Source organism: Coffea arabica, chromosome 2c (assembly GCF_036785885.1).
Source record: "Coffea arabica cultivar ET-39 chromosome 2c, Coffea Arabica ET-39 HiFi, whole genome shotgun sequence".
In the NCBI taxonomy this organism is placed as follows: domain Eukaryota; kingdom Viridiplantae; phylum Streptophyta; class Magnoliopsida; order Gentianales; family Rubiaceae; genus Coffea; species Coffea arabica.
Window position 1 is genome coordinate 62,661,442 of NC_092312.1, and position 14,583 is coordinate 62,676,024.

The 14,583-nt window shown below is 32.5% G+C and overlaps 1 pseudogene; it reads right to left on the minus strand.

Annotated features, from left to right (window-relative positions):
• Positions 1 to 942: 942 nt before the first annotated feature.
• LOC113724474 (uncharacterized) lies at positions 943 to 11,515 on the minus strand (annotated as a pseudogene).
• Positions 11,516 to 14,583: the final 3,068 nt, after the last annotated feature.

Below are 14,583 nucleotides of genomic sequence, written 5' to 3' on the forward strand. Positions count from 1 at the left end.
ATTAGTGAAAATTTAAGAAGCCAAATCTTGAACTATTAGTGGATTATAGACCCTAGGACACTTGTGTTTAGTTGAGTTTCTCCAATTTCATTACTTTCATTTGCATAGGTTTTACATTGCTATTACTTTACATTTTATATGCTCTTGTTAGTTTAGATAATAAAGTGAGTTACAAGCCTTAGTAATTAGGCATGTTTCTCATGTGATCAATCCTACCACCTTACATACTACAAGCGCGACATGTATACTTGCAGCAAACGAGGGGTTCAGAATATAAACTTTGAGTGCAAGTTTGAACCTCATCATTATACGTGAGTTATAGGGATACTAAAATTTCATAAAACATGTTCTTGGAGAATGTGTGAGTCAATCACCACAACTTGAGGTTCTTTTAGTCCATTTTGGCTTTAGATAAAAGAATAGGAAAGATACATGAATACTTGAAATGTTAGGATACGATAATATGTAAAACCATAGGGGAATTGTTAGTAATTTACTTATATAATAAAAAAGGATAACTCTAAGTCTGGCAAGGATACTTAAACTCGGATATATGATGATTCAAAAATTCCAAAAGACTTATGATGTAAGACAAAGGCAGTGTGACAATTGCCCAGAAGAGTCCTCTCTCTCTCTCTCTCTCTCTCTCAGCCCTTTCAAGGCAACATAAGATAACTATAATGGAGAAAGAACATACGATGGCTGCTATTCTTTCTATAATATAGAAGGAACTTGACACATTCATTTGTAGAAGAAAAAGATTTATTGCAAGAACCGGTTCACTCTCATCTTTTTATAGTCTTTATACATGAAAAGGCTAAAAGATACATGATCACGTCCACAAAAAGTAACCAGAATTTAGTAAGAATTAAAGAAAGAAAAATAAAACTTGTTTTGGAATGGATTAAAAAGAAGAAAAAATGAAAAGCAAAATAAAAGCAGTTATGAAATGTGCCCTATAACTGAAAGTCCAAATGTGATGCAACTGACACCTATGGAATCAAGTACATCTCTCTCCAACCTTCACAATAAATCAAGCTTTTGGATTATACAGCAATATTTGCTTGATCTGGTCTGCAACATTGTATCTGGTCCACTCAAGGTTTGACTGTTGGCTACAAGAAACAGTAGGTTATGAGTTCAAAAGAATATGAAAAGCAACTTCCTATATCAAGAGGTAAAATTTGCACAAAATGGTAAGAACTTACTATGATAAGAAGTTGGTGTTTAATCTTCTTCAATTCTACTAAAACATCTTTCATATTCATCCTTTCTCCTGGAGATTCTCTACAGCAGTTCAAAGCCAATTTCATGATAAATATAACACATTTCATCTTATCGGTGAAATGCTCATCCTCTTGCCTTATTAAGTTCGCATCAATGACCTGAAATGCATCAGGGAGAGAATCTTCTACCCAACTTTTAAGGATCAAATCTCGTGAAAACATTTCATCAGTAGGCTTTACCCTTGTAAAAGTTTCCATCAAAACTATTCCAAAACTGTATACATCGATTCTTGTGGAAACTATCCCTTCTAATCCATACTCTGTCATAAGATTACAATAGTTAAAATAATTGAAATATCTGAAAGACTGATAAAAAACGGACAAACATGAAAGTAAAGAAAATGTAGACAGCAAAAGCTAAAAGATTAACCTGGTGCAATGTATCCCAGTGTTGCAAGGGTTTCGGTGTGCAAAATACTTTCTCCTTCACCAAACATTTTTGTAATACCAAAATCACTTACATGAGCGACCATATCTTCATCAAGCAAGATGTTACTGGGCTTCAGGTCACAATGTACCACAGGAATATTGTAACCATAATGGAGATACTCCAATGCACAAGCAACATCGATCATTATATTTACTCTTTGAATTAGATCTAATAAATAGTTGTGTGAGTACAACCACGTCTCAAGACTCCCGTTGGGCATGTATTTGAGTACCAAGGCTTTAAATTCAGGGTTGGAGCAACTACCGAGCACCTTTGTAAGATTTCGATGGCGTAGACTCTTTAGTACCTCACATTCTCTATCAAAACTTTTCAATGCACCTTCCACTTGCAAGTTGAATACCTTGATAGCCACAGCAATGCCATCACTTAGGATCCCTTTGTAAACAGAACCAATGCTCCCTTTTCCAATCAAATTGCTTTCACTGTAGTTATTAGTTGAGTGCAAAAGTTCATAGTATGAAAATCTTCCATATTTTGCCACTGACATCAACTCTGTTCCACTAGAAATGTTTGGTTTCTTCAACCATCTTAGAATCCATATTGTTATAGTAACTACCATCAATATTGCTGCAATACCTGACAGCAACATTACAAGCAGAAGCTTCTTTCTTTTGTTTGATTTTGTAATTGAATTACTTTGACATGGTGGAACACTGAGCCTTGGGTCACCACAGAGTGCTTCATTGTTCATGAATAATTGACCTGTAAAGCTTCTAAAGGGACCACCTCGAGGAATTTCACCACTTAATCTATTAAAAGAAACGTTAAATTCCTTAAGGTGTTTGAGTGCTTCCAATGACTTGGGTATTGTGCCAGAGAGATTATTGTGTGAAATGTCCAAGAATTCCAAGTTCAACATGTTACTAATTGATTTTGGTATAGAACCCTGTAAATTATTTTTTGCCAATGAAAGAGTTTGTAAAGCTTGTAGCTCTCCAATTGTAGTAGGAATAACATCTGACAACTTATTAATCGAGAGATCTAAACTATATATTGCTTTGAGGTTCCCAATCTCTCGAGGCAGCGATCCACTAAAGAAATTTGATGACAGGTTTAGAACTTGGAGATCTTTCATGCTCAATAGCGTAGCAGGTATGGTGGATGCCAACATGTTGGAGTCCAGAAAAATCTGTCTCAAACTTGTCATATTTCTGAAGCATTCTGGAATACTACCAAAGAATTGATTTTGGCCTAATGCTAAGTACCCCAAACTTTGGAATCCACAAAAACTGTCCAAGACATCTCTTATTTGATTGGACTCTAAGTAAAACTCCTGAAGATTCATCAGCCTATTGATAGTTCTTGGGATAGATCCAATCAATTCATTATTTGAAAAATCAAGGTATAATAAACTGCTCAAATTGCTAATTCCAAGTGGGATGCTTCCTTTGATTTTACAATTGAATGCACCAAAATCTTCTAGAGAACTTGAGTAGTTAGAAAAGGAAGCTGGTAGAAAACCATTTAGAGGATTTTGATGCACCTCTAAATATCTCAAGGATCTACAAGTCGTCAAGGAAGTGAAAAAGCTTAATTCTGGAGATGAGGATTCACTTGACAGCCTATTGAAAGCCAAGTTTATCAATTGAAGATTTCTTAAACTTCCTAAAGAGTTGGGAATTGAACCTATGAGCTCATTATCGTCAAGCATCAAATCAACAAGGTTTGAAGCATTTGAGATGGAGTTAGGAATAACTCCAGTTAAGTAATTCTGATAAAGAGATAAAGTCTCCAGATTGTTAAGCTTATGATTCATTGTCAAAGGAATAGTTCCTGAGAAATTGTTCTGATAGAGTTCAATAACTTGGAGAGATGAAATGTTAGAAATTTCTGTAGGTATGGAACCCGACAATGTATTATCACCTAGAACAAGCGTCTCCAATCTATGAAGGTTCCCAATCTTTTCAGGTATTCCACCTATAAAATGGCAAAGCACTTTTGTGTTAGCACTAGTAAATAATGCACGTGCTTTGCACGTGAGTATAGTAATCCAAAAATATTATTTTTGTAGCTAATAAAATTTGTTGTGAAGTTTTGACAATCTACCTCATAATATAACTTATGTGTATTTTTCAATTTCTCTAACTAATTTTGGCTGCAAGTATATTCAAATTTTGAACTCTTTGACCACAAGCTATTAGAACTTTTTTTTGAGCTTTTATTGATTAAATTTGGATTGAACTTTAATAACAATTATTAACACTATCATATTTTACCAATGGTGTTGTGATTTCCCTAAAATTATAAAATTGCACATTTTTGTATAGTTCAAAATCATGTTATTAAAAAGAAATATATATGCACATATCAAGTTTGGGAGAAGCAAATCTAATTTGTAAGTGTATTAAAATTTTAAAAGGAGTATTAGAATGCAACATGAATTGACTTATTAGATCTTTATCATTCTGATTATTGTACTATACATCTACTTTTCCTTCCTCTGATGCATTCGCAAGCTCTCTTATCGGTCTAGATATGTCTTTTTCCGATTGAAAGTAAAATCTATGATAAACCTTCTACTAAAATTATTAGATTTTAACAACCGAAAAACTAAGATTTGGATAAATTATTAAACACTTCCTAAATAGTATTTGCAATACCAATACTTATGATTACTAATTATTTAATTGTAGAATTACAATCAGTTAATTACTTAAGAATAAAATACATGAATGGTATTTCTTTTTTCTTTAGCTTGAGTTTTCTACAATTTTCATTTCATATAAAACCTAATTCTCTGTAGGGTAGATGATTATTATTTATCATGTTATAGGAGTTGAATTAGTTAGCTTTTTGATAAAGTTCTTTAGTATGAAGTGAGCTGCATTATTTTTTAAATTTTTTGCACCATTTTTTGAATTGTCTACATATATATATTTTTGTATATGAACTCTTTGTAATTATTTAATTCACAAGGGTATGTTTAATCCATCATATTTAATTATTTCTGTGTGAATGTTCATTGTCATCAATTGAGATTTCATTGACTGCAGTAGTTGAGTATTCTCTTTTCCATTTATCTTCTATTGTTTTTATAATTTTGTTTGAAGACAATGCAACATAAAGCACAACAACAATTATTCCTTTTCTACACTAATCTGATAAATGGCATGTTCAATATGGACACGTTTAAATTAATCCATAGATTTTTTTGGATTTTTTCCTTTTTGTCTTAGACGATAAAACTCTAATTGTGATATCAAAATTAGTTAGTTGATTGTAGGTGAAATATAAGAAAATTTTTTATTGTTTGCTTGGATTTGGGTGACATGAATTGTCATTTCAATTGAAACTAAATTGTTTGCATGTTTGTTAGTTGCATGAACATTTAAGTACTTTCTTTTATATCATGTTAATTGTTTAGCATTTCAATTTTTATATGAATTTGAATGGGATAAAGTGAAGTGTAATATTCATTGAATTTGGACTATTTACATTTTATCTAAGTGTTTTTCTTATTAATAGAGAATGTAAATTATTCATAATGCTCAATCATTTTGGATTGGTTATTTAATTTTTAGTTAATGATTGAAATAGTTGGGTTTTATATTTTACTTTTTTTATTTCTTCATATTGGTAAAAAGTGCATAATTGTGAAATTTTGCTCGTGATATTTCTATGAAAATATACAAATGCATAAGGGCTCTCCTTTTCTAGTATGTTTCTCTTGTTTCCAAAGAGTATCTATTTTTTGAAATTGATTTTTTTTTTTTTACAATCTCAAATAATGACTAATGAGAAATTTTTCATGTTTCGATAAAAAAATTTTGATACGTATAATAATTGGAGATGTTGTCCAAGGTCAGGTAAATAGTTTTTAATTATAATTACCAATACTATTGAGATGTAATCAATTGGAAAATTTTATTTCTTTTAATTAATGTTACATTGAAATGCAATAATTCTAATTAAAAGGCAAGAGGGTAATTTAGGGATAACAAAAATTAAAATAAAAAAGTGCTTACACTCCCTAATACCAAGATTCATACTTTTTATATAATAATGATAATGATAATATTGGTCCTATCCAACAAGGCTCTAAATTTAAAAAAATAGATATTAATAGAAGGTTATAGGACCTCCCTGATCCTTCTATTCGTTGCTTCAAAATTGATCTCTCTGAACATTAAATCCATTAGAAAGAAATGCTGATATCAATCAACTGAACATAAGCTCAAGCATCCTACAGATCAAATTGATGTTGAGTTTTAACGACCGTCTACAGAATGCAGACCTTATGATTAGGAACTAAGACATACCTGTCAATTTGTTGCTTTGAAAATATAAACTCGTCAACAAAGCTAAATTCCCTATTTCCATTGGAATTGCACCTACAAAATTGCAACTTTTGTGAGTTTGATTTGATTTATAATGAAAAAATATAGTAACAAACAATGATGTGATTTTTGGACTTTCAAATGCATTAATTAGAAACGATTGTGTTCCTTTTACCCTATAGCCAACGGTTTAAGCAATTAAGGCCATGTAATTAGAGATTTGGCATACCACTCAATTTGTTGACGGCAAAATCTAAAATGGTCAGCATGGTTAGATTCCCTATTTCATTTGGAGTTGCACCTGCAAAATTGCAACTTTTGTGAGCTTGATTTGAGTCGTAATGAAAGCACATAATAGCAACATTAATGAGACTATCGAACTCTCCAAATGCAATAATTGGAAATGATAATAGAGTGTCTATTACATTAACAAACAAAGAATATAGAACTAATTACATTTACCTTCCTTTTTTCTAAAGCCTTTTTTTAAAATATTTTTAATATAAGTGGGAGGGATCAAATCCACTCCCTCTTACTTACACTCCCTCCCCGGGACCATCCAATCCATCTATCTCCCTTACTTTCACCTTCTTTGAGGTTTAACCAAATTATAGATCACACCTTCAATTTTGGCAACATTATGGCCACCCTTGTCAGTGATTAAACAAGGAAAATTAAACAGAGCTTTTTTCCTATTAAATTCCTAAAAACAAGCGCTCCACGAAAACAAGAAGCAACTTCCATGTCATCCCAAACTATTGAGAGATTATTAAAATTCAACAAGGATTTACATAAAAGAAAAAAGAAAAAGAAGATGAAGATATTAAATTCCAAACTATTCAGGAAATGGTTGCATACCTAATTTGTATATAGAAAAAAGAAAAAACCAAACCCATAATTATTTAGCAAACAAATGACCACGGGATTGTGACAGATATAGTTGTTATATTTCTTCCATAATTTGTGTATGCTTTGTATTGAAACATTAAATTGATGTACATAAATAAAATTTTTAAGTACAATAAAATTATATAAACGCACAACATCTTATGCAAAAAAAAATATATATATATATATAACAACTAGACAAGTATATGAAAATCCAGTATTATGTCGTGAACGCAAGCGGCAATTGTTGTTTCCTATTGTTTTACTTGTATTTTGAGTCATTTAAATATCGCTATTTTCAAATTACATTGCAGGCCAACATTAAAGTAATTGTGAATTCTTCTGCGTCTAGTATCTCTTCAAAAGATTTTCATCCAGTTTCTTTGCATATGAGCATCGTTTTAGCGTAAACCAAACCGTAAGGATGCAAATTTATTTGTTCTCATCTCCATTTAGCTGTCAGTTAGGGTGGAGTTGAACCAAGTAGCTCGGCTCGAGCTCGCGAGCTACTTGGTCAGCAACTTGAGCTTGAGCTCGGTTGACCAAGCTCGATCTCGTGCTCGAACCGCTCATTAGAGCTATCGAGTCGAGTTCGAACTTGGAAATATGATACTTGAAAGCTCGACGAGCTCTATCGAGTTTTTTATAATATATATTTTTATTTTTATTATTGTGAAAATGTCAATAATATCCTTTATTTAAAATTATATATAAAATATTAATTTTGATTACTTGAGCTTGATTAGGCTTGATTGAATTCGAATAAGCTCGATTGAACTTGATTTGAATTGATTTCATTTAATTAAGCTCGAGCTCGAGTTTCATAAATTGATGTCGAGCTCGAGCTCAAATTTTAAAAGCTTGACGAGCTCGAGCTCAAGATTGAGATCGAGTTTAGTTATTTTGCCTCTAGTCGAGCTCGAGTAGTGCACACTCGACTTGACAGCAGCCCGTCTGTCATACACATCTATCCTCAGCGTGGACAAACATCACCTATCACCCATTTAGGCCTGTCAACGGGCCGGGTTCGGGCTGAAATTCATTATTTCGGATCCGGACCCGGCATATCAAATCGGACCCAGATCCGACCCGTTTATCCGACGGATTTTCTACTCTATGTTCCGGATCCAGATCCGACGGGTCTCGAATCCGGGTCGGACCTACCCAAAAAAATTATCAAAACTTACAATTTCTAATAAAAATGAGAAAAAATATATTTGTAAACTAATTTCTAACTAATACAAAAAAAAACAAATAAGAAAAGAAATCAAATTGATTTTACTCAAATACATCACCCCTAATCTAATTATATTGATAAATATATATATTTTAAATTATTAATCCATTTATATCCGGATCCGGATCTAATACGGGGTGAAATACTATATTCCGTATCTGACCTGTTTTTTGTTTGACAAAATGGATTCGGATCCGAGTCCGGATAACGGAATTAAATCCCTACCCGTACCCGTAAAAATTTCACGGATCCGATCCGACTCCGGGTCTAGACCCGGACCGTTGACAGGCCTACCCCATTCAGACCCCATAGAAGAATGGGAGAGGGGCAGGGACGGTTAAGCTAATGGACAAGATTTGATCACCAAAATTTGTAAGGTCCAGATTTTAACATGTGTGAGACCCACAAAATATTGCACTAGTATTACTCACTGTTGTTCTAGTGTTACATCGTGTACAAATGATGTTACACCATATACAAAATGCACACAAGCTTTCGGAACGGTTGCACTGACAACCGTTCCAGCCCCGAGTCCCAGAAGAACAGAACAGAAGGGGCGCACCTTAGAGGGGCATCTTGGTCATTTACTGTTCGAAGGGGAGTGTATCATAACATAATTAGTCCTCATTTCTCTCTCTTCTTGATGAGTCGACTCCTTTCTTCTTCTTCCCCTCCTTCTCTTGCTCTGCCTAATTCTATTCTTAATTCCTTATCTGAAATAACTAAATTGATCTCTAAAGACTTGAAGGCTTGACACTGCATTTGACCCTGGTCGAACAGCCATCACTCCTGGCCCCTACTGCAGCATCTTGCTTTTCATCTTAGTTGTTGTAAGCCTCCAATCCAATGGATTCCTACTCTCGCACAACTACTTGGTTCAATCTACCTCCTTCAACCTTAGGTCGGCCTTTTGTCGGAAAGTAAACCCCCAAATCCTTCAACTATTACTCCTTCTATCTGATTCCTAAATAGTCTACCATTACCATAACTTGCCAAATAACAACAATTACCCTGCTTGTTCTTCAACTACGCCACCAAGTTGCTCCTACCTCTGCTCACCTTCCTATGGATCTGTATGCGATAGTTTACTGGGGTGTGTGTTTGTGTGTGTTTATATATTTGTGTGGTAATGTCCATAGAATGGTGTTTTTATGTGAAAGTTACATGAAGATGGTGATAAAGAATGGGTCAAATGATGAGAAAATTGTAAGGGGAAGATGACGATGGTGAATTTTTTTTTTTTTTATTTTATGTTTTGAGAATTTCAGGTTGGCAAGGGTATTTTATGGCCTAAATTTCAATTATCAAATTTAACTTCGATTATCTTTTGCTCATGAACTTCTCAGACTAAAGATTTTACTTCAATGGTGAAAAGATGGACATGGGAGAAAGGATATGTTGGTAACAGAAAACTTGGTTGAATAGAGAGAAAAGAAAGGTTGGGCTTCAGGGTATCATCGGACTTCTATTAAAAAATAATAATGCTAACGTTAATAGAGTCATAATATAACGGTTAATCTTAAGAGTTTGTTAGGCCTCAGACGGTAAAGGCGTTTAGATTATAAATCTGTTTGGATGTGGGACATTTTGGTAATACTGACAAATTTTAGGGTCTATCTTATAATTGGATCAAACTTTGGAGAGGTGAATTGTAATTAACAAAAGAATATATGCATAGTCATACATAAAAGTGAATGTCTATGTGGGTGTATGTATGTGTATCCCAAAATCCAATTACATGATTAAATATTTAAGGTTGCATTTTTTATTTGCATGAAGTCTTAGAGCATGATCCACAAGGGAGAAAGGAATGGTTTGAGTATGGAGAAAGGAGAGTATAAATGAGAAGTTTCGAATTTAAAATCTCTCACTTACACTAAAACAAAAAAAGTTTCATAAAAATTGATCCACAAGGAATTGTCCAGGAAAACCACAAAAATAAAATGATGGTATAGTTTTTTTTTTTTTGTAGTAAAATATGCTAGACTCACCAAACTTTTCAAAAGTCTCATTTGATCCATTGACCTATTTTTTATACCAAATTATTTACTAAATCTTTTAAAAGTCTCATCTTATCCAATTAGCTATTTTTTGTACTAAATAGCACACTAAATTTTTAAAGCGGTTCATTTTTTTAACTATTTGTTAAATTTTGTTATTAAGGCAGTTGCAAGTTTGCTATTTAGTACAAAAAAAATAGTTTAGTGACTAAAATGAGACTTTCGAAAAGTTTAAAGGATTATTTGGTAAGAAAAATAGTTTAGTAGATAAAATGAAACTTTTAAAAAGAATGGTGATATCTGACGTACTATTCTTTGAAACGTCCATACAAAAGAACAGGGGCATGAGCTTAATATACAATTATAAACCATATACAAGAAGAAGTATAAGCTTAATATATAGTATTTATAAAATAGGAATAAAATTATTACCTGTTAAATTGTTACTCCCCAGGTATAGTCCCTCCAGCATTGTCAAGTTCCAAATTGCCTTAGGTATGGATCCACTTAAATGGTTCGAAGCCAAGGAAAAGTGCTGAAGCAGTGACACTGAGATAATGTTGAAGGTATTTGACCAGTCAAATTATTACCTCCTAGACCAAGCCAGGTAAGTTTCTGAAGGCCGTGACAGATGTTGTCTGGAAGAATGCCAGATAACCTGTTGCTCATAAGAGAGATGGCTTGCAACGAGGAAATATTGGAGATGTGGAGAGGAAACGGACCCGAAAGCTGATTATGCTCAATAATCAAATTCTCCAAATTATTAAGATTCTGAAATTCTATTGGAACGCTCCCTTCAAGGGAATTGTGTGACAGCCATAGCGTCTCCAAGTTTGACATGTTAGAGATGGAAGGCGGGATAGAACCCGTGAAGCTGTTGTTTCTGAGAGAAAGGTATTGGAGTTTGTGTAAATAACCAAACCAGGAGGGAAGCTCTCCACCGAGATTGTTGATTCCAAAATCAAGGTGTCTTAATCGGCGCAAGTGAGCAAGCTCACGAGGCAGTTCTCCATGGAAATTGTTTCTCTTAATGTCAAGGGAAACAAGAAAGGACAGATTCCCAAGTTGAGGAGGTACAGTACCAGTAAGGTTCATGTCTGAAATATTCAGGGCAGTCACTCGGAGGTGTCGAGAGCCACAGGTGATCCCCATCCAATCACAGACGAAGGAGGTGACGGACCAGTTTTTTGCCAAGATTTTCTGAGATTCTGAGGTGATCATGCGATCTTTAAAGGCAAGAAGAGCTGATTGATCAGCTGTAATGTTACTGTTGCTGGCTGCCATGACGGCTAAGCACGCTAAACTAAAGATAAGGCAGAAAGAGTAGTAGATTTTGTTCATGGTTATGCTCATGGTTCAATTTCAGATTTCTGAGCTCACCAGGGCAACTCGGTAAGAGTTGGTGTCAAGTTTCACCTTTTATATATATATATATATATATATATATATATATATATATATATATATATATATATATGGACGGCTCTATAGTCTAGTATCAAAATCGTACCAGTGGTGTGGGAATTAATAAAATATAGAAGAGTAAGACTTGTCAACTAGTACAGCCAAAAATTGACCAATAGGCCACCGGGTTAAACGGTAAAAGAAGAGTACTAGCTGTTCAATAAAATAAAGTGCATCTCGGGAATATCAAGTCGGGGATATCAAGAGCACTTGAGCTGTAATTGAGCGGTTCTTTTTGACAAACTCCAGAGACTTCAGCAGATGAAATATACCAATAACACTCCGTGTGGGCATTATCAAGAATGAACAAAACAATACAGATCACAGTTCCAAGTGAATTTTTTGGTACAATAGAAATCTTGATATGGGTAAATGTTTTATATTTTTTGCAAAAAAATTCACTATACTTTACTTTGTTCGTTAACTATGATACTTCAAATTAAAGCATCAAATACAAAGTAACCGTAATATATTGTATTTTTGCCAGATTCTTTTTTGTTCATTTTTTGATTACATATATTAACATTATATTTACAAAAAAATATAGATCTAATGAGTTGAATCAACTCAATTTTCTCAACTTCCAGTACAATTAGGAGTGGCAATCGGGTCCAAATCGGGGTGACGGGTCGGGTTGAGACCTGAGTGTAACAGAAAACCCGTTGACCCGAACCTGACTCATCAAACCGAAACAAGTCAAGATATTTGACACAAACTCGAAAATTTCTGATTGGCGGGACGATCCGAAATGATCTGAAACTTAATTTTAATTTATTAATTTATGATTGTAATTTCTAATAAAACCAATTTCGTACAAAACTAATTACATAATCAAGTAATAAAAATTTAAATAAACAATCCTAAACCAAATCTAAAATAAATCAAACATCGTAAAGGTGTTTTATCCCAAACCAAATATAAAATAAATTAAAACAGTATAAAAGTAAAAAATAATATAATACATTATTTGTCCAAATATAATAACTTTAATTTCACTCAAGTTAAATAAATTCATTTAGGATTAAGTGATAATACCTTTGGAAAAAAGTTAACTTAGTTTAGTTAGATAAAATAATCTTTATGTTTATTAAATTATTATTAATTCACAAACGGGTTATCGAGTCATATCAGATTGCAAGGCTCCATTTTTTTATTCATTTTTTGATAATGTATTAATATTGAATATACAAAAAAATATATAGATTTAATAACAAGGCTCCATAACATATAGGATTGCAAAATGAGCTGAATTGGCTCAATTTTCGCAATTTCCAAAGCTCGAGTTCAACATTAATCTCGAGCTTGAGCTTGAGAAAAATAATAATGAGTGATCATTATTTTATTTGTTTAAGAAAAGATATTTATAACATAAATGAATAGTCATTTATAACAAGTAATAGAAGTGAATAACTTCAAATTATCATATGATCAAATGGAGCAAACGAACTCTACATGAAATGGGAGACGAATAATCTTGTTGTCTAGCATTTGGTAGGCAGTGTCATGTTAGATGTTTGGTTTAACCAAAAAAAATAATAGGGGTAAATTAGTCCAAAAAATTAAGTGTAATTGTCATGCCCAAATTAGTCCAATACATAAATTTTTGTGCAAATTGAGGCGGTTATTTTTCCCAAAAATGTTATTTATTTCTTTAATATGGGTAAATGCGTAAATAGCAGTTGTTTGTTAACTGTATGACCATATCGGTCAAAAATCATGGTGTATGATTAATTTAAACAAATTAGTCCAAAACTTAATTTTTTATTAGTTATGGTAAATAAAGCCAAAATTCTGCAATTTTATTAATATCTAGTTAACATAGTGTATACAATTGTTTGAATATATTATTATATAGAAGGTGTTGCATTAATGTTTGTAGATTGTAACAAAAGTAATATAAGATGGCACAAAGAGTCATTTATAAAAAGAAGAATAAAATAGTCATTTATACCATCAATTTGTTAAAATATATTCATCCAATGGAGCAAATGAACTCTGCATGAAATGAGAGGTGGTTACTCATCTATGGATCAGTAATCTTGTTATTCAGCGTTTGGTTGGTTTTGCGTTAGATGTTTAGTTTAACAAATAAACATCAATATTTATTCTATCAATAATAGCATGAGATGGAATTACTTACTTGAGGATTGCAAAATTGCTTTTTGGTACAATGAAAATATTGACAACGATCTTGAGCTCTATCAACCTTCATTTTAAAACTTGAGTTCAACATTAATCTATTGAGCCTAGTTGAGCTCGAGAAAAATAATAGCAAGTGATCATTATTTTATTTGTTTAAAAAAAAAGTTATTTACCTCTATTATTTTAATATGGGTGAATATTCATTTATAACATAAATGAATAGTCATTTATAACAAGTAGTAGAAGTAAATAACTTCAAATTATCATATGATCCAATGGAGCAAATGAACTCTCCGTGAAATGAGAGATGATTACTCATCTTTGGATGAGTAATCCTATTGTCCAGCGTTTGGTTGCCAGTGTCAAGTTAGATGTTTGATTTAACAAAAAAAAAACTAGGAGTAAATAAGTCTAAAAAATTAATTTAAATTGTCACACCCAAATTACTCCAATACATAAATTTTGTACAAATTGGGATGGGTTTTTTGCCCAAAAATGTTAATTATTTCTTTAATATGGGTAAATGCATAAACAGTTGCGGTTTGCTAATTGTATGCCCATATCGGTCTAATATCATGGTGTATGATTAATTTTGACAAATGAGTCTAAAAATTAATTATTTATTAGCTATCATAAATAAATCCAAAATGTTGCAATTTTATTAATATGCAACAAACATAGTTAACTACATATTAATGATACGATCTTGTATTAATGTTTGTAGATTGTAATTAAAGTAATATAAGACCATATCGGATTGATGAAATGGACGGAATCCAAACGTGTACAATTCATTAGGGGAAAAAATTGGCGCAAATGCATGAGATGGAATTCTATT